Source organism: Pinus tabuliformis, chromosome 3_1, assembly GCF_031772625.1.
Source record: "Pinus tabuliformis cultivar Carrire ecotype Pingquan chromosome 3_1, CPIR1, whole genome shotgun sequence".
Lineage (NCBI taxonomy): Eukaryota > Viridiplantae > Streptophyta > Pinopsida > Pinales > Pinaceae > Pinus > Pinus tabuliformis.
In genome coordinates this window covers 231,721,247-231,728,901 of record NC_142301.1, presented here as the reverse complement: position 1 = coordinate 231,728,901, position 7,655 = coordinate 231,721,247, and positions in this window count along the sequence as shown.

The window sequence follows — 7,655 nt, the reverse complement described above, 5'->3', positions numbered from 1 at the left end:
AACAATATAATAAGGGGGTTGTACTAATAACAATAAGGGGTTACACTAGTATTATAAGGGCCCAACATGTTCTATGATAGGAGTATTTATTGGAACTTCTTCTATTTGTTTTTTTCCTTTTTGAGGGAGAGAGGTCTCCCCTTCTTCTGATTGATTTTTGTGTTTTTGAAGATCAGATCTTGTTTCTTGAATGACAACATGAGGTTTCCTTGGTAATACTCTTCCAGACCTTAATGGGAAATTATTTAGGTCTAGTGGAGTTATTACATAAGTTTGAGGATTCTGACCCTCCATGTTGTACACTGGTTGTTGAGGTATTTTATTATTAGGATTCGGAAGTGGTTGAGCAGGTAGTTGATTTGATTTTTGTGGAAATGGTAAGGAAAGTTGTGGGTTTTGATTCTGAACTGGAACTTGTGGTAATTGATTAGATTGAGGAATTCGATTAGATGGGGGTAAAAATTGTGGTGGAAGGTAAGATGGTGAATATTGTTGATATTGAGCATAGGCTACATCAGGATTTTTCCATCCTTGATTCCAAGGTTGTGATTGTGGCTGAGCCCAAGGCCGCTAGGTTGAATTCCAATTATTTTGTGAAGACTGGGTGAATTGTTGTGGTCTAAATCCTTGTGATTGATTTGGTTTGGGATTTTTCCATGGTCTTTTGGCTATAAAGTAGAGAGGGTCTACTGGTTCTGATATTCCTTCATCATTAAATACAACCTTGAGACCTGGTAAAGAAGGACATTCCTTTGTATCATGATTATCTGCACATATGACACAAGTTTCTATGGCTTTTGAATCTAAGGGACACTCTCTTAGAGCATGTTTCTTTCGACATTTGGGACAGAATATGGGTAATGCAACATTTTCTGAATTTTGCTTGTTTTGTATTTTAAGGGTGTCTATCTGCTCACTTAGACTCCCTAAAATATTTATTTTGAAGGTATCAAGCAGATTTCCTAATTCTTCCGTGCTGACTGTTCCAGCTGTAGATTTGTTAATTCTTGACAAGAGAGGGTCTTTAGGACTCCTTCCAACTCATGCTTTACCCCTTGAGATATGTACACATAAATCATAAATATATGCAAATGGTAGTTGGGAAATATATCCTTTCCCAGTTAAGTTAAGGAGATCGATCCACTCATCTTTGATAGCTCTGAGTAAGAGGGATTTTAAGGTTTCTTCATCCAAATTATCCATTTTTTCTCTTTTAACATTATAAACAAACCTTTCTACCAAGTCTTAAAGATTTTCACCTTCTTTTTGTATCATTTTGAAGACTTCATCTTTAAGGTTACTAGGCATACAATAATCTCTATATTTTTCTAAGAAAGCCTCTTTCATTTGTCCCCATGTTGTTATAGAATGCACTCCTAGACTCATGAACCATTTTAATGCTGAGTCTTTTAATGTGGCAGGGAACAATTTTAACTTTTGAGCATCACGCAGATAGTCATATGATCTACATAATACTTCAAATTCGAAAAGAAATGTCTCTGGTTCTTTGTTTCTTTTACCACGGAAATTAGGAAGAATCGAGGGTGATATATTTTTCATTGTAAGAGTTATATCTTCATCAAGAATAGGGAATCTTGAAGGATCTTGGTTTCCTCTGCCTCTACCCCCTCCTCTACCTCTACCTCTTCCTCTTCCTCTTCCTCCAATCCTATGTTCTTCGCCATGGACATTGTGTACTTCTCCTTCCCCTTCTTCAGCCATGATAGATTCTTCGGAACTAATATAGTGTTATTCTAATATTTCTGGTTCCTCTATCAATTGTTGCTGAGAATAAGTTTCCGATCCCTCTTCTTCACTAGGAACTTTTAATTTTTCTCCCTAAATTTGCTCACTAGTGGAGGATAGAAAGATTACTCCTGTAGTTGGGGATGTAGGATTTTCTTCAATTATAGCTTCAGTAGAGGAAGTGGGTGAAGTTATGGATTGGATTTCCAATCTTGAGATTTTAGGCAGCCTTTGTCGACCTCCAAAAGGAATTCGGGTTTTAGTAGGTGGCGTGGATTCTCGAAGTCTAGGTGAAGTAAGTGGATTTGTGGGAATTAAACTTCCTCCTCACCCTACAAATCTACCTCTAGAGTCTCTATCCCTATGCATATCATGTTTTGATTCATTTTTTTCTTAACTTCTATTTGTACTTCCCCAACAACGGTGCCAAAATGTTTGTCCAATCTAATGTCTTTAAATTGTCAATCATAAATTATCAACGAGGGTGCGTAGACTGATGAAGTACAGATGCACTATGTGTGCTAGAAGTTATTCCTTATATCGTTATGTTCTTGTTAGCACCTAAACTTAAGATGGAGGTGGTGTCGTTGATTATATTAATGTCTCAATCTCTAAAGTTATCAGCTAATTTATTAAGAGTTAGTTTCTATTGAATTAGTTTATGGATGATATGAGAGTGATTCCAAATTCTACTTGTGTTGGATTTTTTTGGGGTTTTTGGTCTTGAATCTTTATGCTGAAGCTTCTAATTCACTAAGTGCAAAAAGAAATATACTCTATCAATTGTGAAGAAATATTGTTTGAACTCAATTGTTTAGGAGAAAACTCTCACACTTTTACTTATTCAATTTTCATTCAAACAAGATATTTCAAACAATATCTATACTATGAAGTAAACACACTTGACCTATGCTAAATAATAAGAAAATGAAGTAACCATGCTGTACCAGGTATAAAGCAATTCAAATAACATACTAAACTAGGTATGAAGCAGATGAAAATGCTTATGCAAATAACAATTCATTGGCGAATTCATTATGCTGCATTTCCACACAAAACAGAGTATACAAGGAATGAAAAGAAATCGAATTGCAATTGGTTAAGACCTATCACTGCTCATACGGGCCCTCCACAGAACAGTTCATAATATCCAATCAACGCAACACATACACACAAAACCAATTTTATTGCTGGAAAACGAAATTCACAAACTGTTTCAAAATTACATCATCCTGCGCGCACCAAATCACAGTGCGGCCATAAGTTTTATAATAGGTCTCTGGCATAACAACATGAGTAATTTAAGCCTAATATATTTATCTTAGCTAAACTATATCACTAAACCTTCGATTTTCTATTCCAAAAGCAAATCGATAAGATTTTGATTGAACTCAGATTCTGTTTCGGCGACAATCCTGCAGTTGACTTGGGGTTTGACCGTGATCTCCTGCGCTTATCTTAATGAACAATTTCAAGGGGATAGGAAGGGATCCATGAGGAAACCATTCTCTATCCATCCGCATCCTTCACTGCTAACCTGGAGCTTCTGAACCTTGCAAACAATGGAGACAACTACAAAAATATGGATTAGCTGCGGAAACAGACTGATTCGGTAGCCAATTGCATTCTTTAACAAAACAATAGGGTATAAAGTAAAAGATGAATAAGAAGACATATTATTGCATACCTTCATCAAAACCTGGTGGATATGGCTTTATTTAGGTGGTAAATATATAGGAAAAGAGAGGAATATTAGGAAAAAAGGGATGTCATTGTAAGACAATCTTCAGACTCTACACTTTTCCTAGTGGGATGAGTTGTCCTAGTGGGGTTCACTCAATGCTATTTTCATTAGCTTTCGCTCTGTTCACTGCCATCATCTCCCATCACCTTGCAATCCATCACATTTTCTTTGCACCTATTTATTAACTGTTGGGTTCATACCTCTGGGATGATGTCACTCCTACCATGTACCTATGAGTGGTGAAATGTGTCACCCAGAAAAGGGCTATTCGAGTGCCCAAAAATTTTGAATCCGATTTCCACGTGTACATGCTGACATCATCCTCTGATGTCATCCGGTCCAATCAATTTATGCCACCTATCGTCTCAGAGGAGAGAGAAAGGGTCATCCGAGGCCTTATTTTGAGACCAAACTCTGTTATAATATAAAATAGAAGGTTCCAAAATCCGGCTCCGACACCACTCTTGAGCAGATTGTGGTTTTGGGAGGGGTGCCCCCGAAGTAGCTCTCTGTCATTGATATGTGCAATCAACTGTGCGGGAAACCACTTCGGAGACCTCGAGGCCTGACAAGACTTCTACCAGGATGTCGGAATTTCACCGTGTGGCCCGACGCTTATCTCTCAACACTTCCATTGTGTTCCCTTTGAAATTTCCGGGCTCGCCCTCAGCGGGCTGAGCTATCGAAGTGGGGACCTCCTACTCGACTCCTTATTGGTCTGCACTTTGATGCAGTGTCCTGACGTCCACCTCCCGACACTATCACTTTTTCTCCCTTTACACTCCTCTAGGAAAGCCTTTGCGGGCTTTGCGGTTACTATGGGGACCTCCCAATGCCTTTACAATTAGCTCTCGTTGCCATCCTTACTCCCACCGTCATCCTTCTTGCTTAGACTTGGGCACTAAAATAATTCCGCCAGGGTGAGTGCTTCGATGTAAGCTTGCCGGTCCAACCTATTATGTGGGCTCCACTGAACCAATCCACTACTACTATGTTTGCTCGGTGCCCTCACTTAGGGATTCTACCAGACTTTCTGCGGAGTTTGGAATTTATGCCAACTCTGGCTACATACCAAAGGCTCACTAACCACCTTTAGATTTGCTATGGAGCCTTGGGGTCAACAAACTTTGACTGGATCTATCTTTTGATCCAGGAGGCCATTTCCACACTTCCACATATCATTGAAATAACTTTCTGATCATTATCCAACTGTGCCACTCCCATGTGCATGTGAGTTGATCTCTTGAGGCAGAATCGCCTCTAAAGCATGGGAATCCCAACCATCACAGTCATAATTTTATGGCTTCTCCAATAATCATACTACTATGATGATTCTCTACAAGATACTGCAACAAACATGGGACTCCCCTTGAGCTTGACACAACAAGCACATTAATTCTAGCCCAGTTACCATCACAGCTAGGCTAGTTGACATCAAAGCCAACATCTGCTGCCATGAACATCCATGCTGGTCTGGTTGACATCAATGCCGACACTCTTGCCAACTGTCAGACAATGTCAACTGTCCAACATATCTCTCCCATGGATGTTGACATAAATTCCAACACACTTGCTCCCACTAGCCATCCAGGTAATGCCAGCTATCTAAAAATATTCCCCTTTGGCATTGATGGAAACACCTCATCACTTCTCCACCTTGATGGCCAATTTTTATGCTTCTTCCACACTTCTCCTAGCATGAGCCACCAATGGCTTTGACTCCTCTGCATGTGCCATCACAACTTCTCCAATAATTCTTTCCTCGTTTGACATTAATGGCAAAGGGATACAACCTGCTTTTTTCTCTCTCTTACAATCAATGACTGAGGTTCTAGTTGCTGATGTGCAATCTTCTTTGCAGACTTCTTGTAAGGGCTGACAACTGTTGCTTTCTTATAAACTGGACATATGTGATATGATTCCTTTGAACATATACCACCTCTTTATTGAACCTCTAGTTCTGGACACCTTATGGCTGTTGGTTGAGTACTCTCTCTACCAATGCATATTTTGTACCAGTAAGAAGAAACTGATACCAATTAAAATTGCCCATGATATTGTTGCTGCATGCAAATACTAGCCATTAATGATTCATTTCGGTTTTCTCTTTACTATTGTTGTTGCTTACTGCTTCAAGAATTTTTCTCACTTCTCTTGAGCATCTTAACAATCAACACTACTTCCCCTGAGATCATACCTCTCTAAGAAGGCACTGGTGCTTAAATGACACCAATTGCACCAACAAGTTGATACAAATTGGAAAATGTACCAGGAAAACTTTTATAGCTCCTCCTAAAAAGGGAATGCCCAATCACACAAAAATCTAATGACATATGAACCTAGAACACCAATTGACATAGCGATCCCAATTGAAATCTAAGGTACATGCGAAGCTTATACCAATTGTGTTCATGAACACAAGAGTGCTAGGAAAAATCAAATTCACAACTTAATGAAAATAAGGGTATTTCACCAAATATGAAAACCTTTCATTCCTATGCAATCTTTATTCCCGAGGCTAAAAAATGTTGCCTGCTACTACTACTAAAGCAGCTCCCCCTAGGTCAATGCTCTCTAATCTCTTGCTTTCACTTCCTTTGGGGATAGATCCTGTGGACTTGACTTTTTTGTGGGATTTTTGTCATTCCACACTTTCGCTGCAACACCTCTTCTCCCACAACATAAATGTTGTTGTGTACTCCCCCTGAAACCATGCTAACTGCTCTAACCTTTCTCTTGCTATGTTGATACTTTGAAATAAATCAATTTATTACTATAATCGGCAAGGTGATTCTACCATACCTCCAAAGTTCAGATGCATTACCTTTAGTATCCTTTCTTGGTTACCTGCATCTGAATTATTCAACCTCTCTTGAGGCCATTCTCTTCTTTCAATGAAGAGAAACAAAGGATCTACTCCCTTTGAGCAGATTATCCTCCTTTTTCATCCACACCTTCATTAGCCGAGTTCTAGTAACATCATTTCTTCCCAACTTCTCCTTTTCCCATATTTGATCCTTTTCTTGGCTGTGCATGGCTAGAGGACACTTCTCTTTCAACTCCTATTTCTTCACCAAAAACCTCTTGTTTACTTTTTTCTTTATTTGCAAGAGAATGGTAATTGGGTTGCCACTTCCATTCTTCACTTGAGGCTTGCGCTGATTGCAGTTGGAGACTACATAGGAATTTCTCCCTCCTTTATTCAAAAAGTCCTTTTGACACAGAGCGCTGAAGACACACTTGGATTCCTTTGCTCTTTGTTAAATTGGCAACTAGGGCCAAACTCCATGTGGGTTAGCTTATTTATGGCAGCTGATATTTTTATTGGATCCCTCTCGTCGAGAGGTGTAGGATTGATCCAAAGATCATTCGATTCCGATAAGTATTTATGGAGATATGAATTTATTTTGTTTATGTAATTATTATCAAGCCGACCAGCACTTATGTAGGCTCTAGAAGCCCAAACGTCATGTCTATTCAACCTCTAAGTTTTTAGTATAAATAGAAGAGAACTTGAAGAAATTTTACACACATCTCTTGTGATCTCTCTCCACGTGTTTGGGTTTTGTGGACAGAGAGATCTAGAGGAGAATACATTGTTCTAAAGGTTGATCTAGCCTTACCCTAGTTGCAGTCAAAGAAGGCATAATCGCAGTGTGATTGGAGCTCAAGTGCCCTAGCCGCAGGTCAATCAGCAACCCTAATCTACGCAGTCAAGGAGGATTCCATAATGTAGTAAAGGGAGGCTTGAACGCTGTCAAAGGAAACCCTAAACGAGATCTAGCCGCAGTCAAAAAGGTTATTTAAGCCGCAGTTGGAAAGGCCTGAACCAGCAGTATGTAAAGAGCCTTAATCCGCTCTTAAGGAAGGCTCTTATCCGTTGAAAGAAGAGCTTTAATCCACACTTAATGGAGGTCCTTATCTGCTGACCAAGAAGGCATAGACGCAGTCATGAAGAAAGCCCTAGCCGCAGGTAAAAGAGCAGACTTAGCCGCAGTTAAGAAGAGCCCTAGCAGTAATCAAGGAAGAGGGTTGGCCGCAGTCAAAGGAGGCATAAATCCGCAGTCTAAAAGGGAACTCTAATCTGCTGTTTAGTGATGCCCTAATCCGGAGTTATGAAGAAGCCTTATCCACAGCAAAAGGAGGGCTGATCAGCAGTGAAACA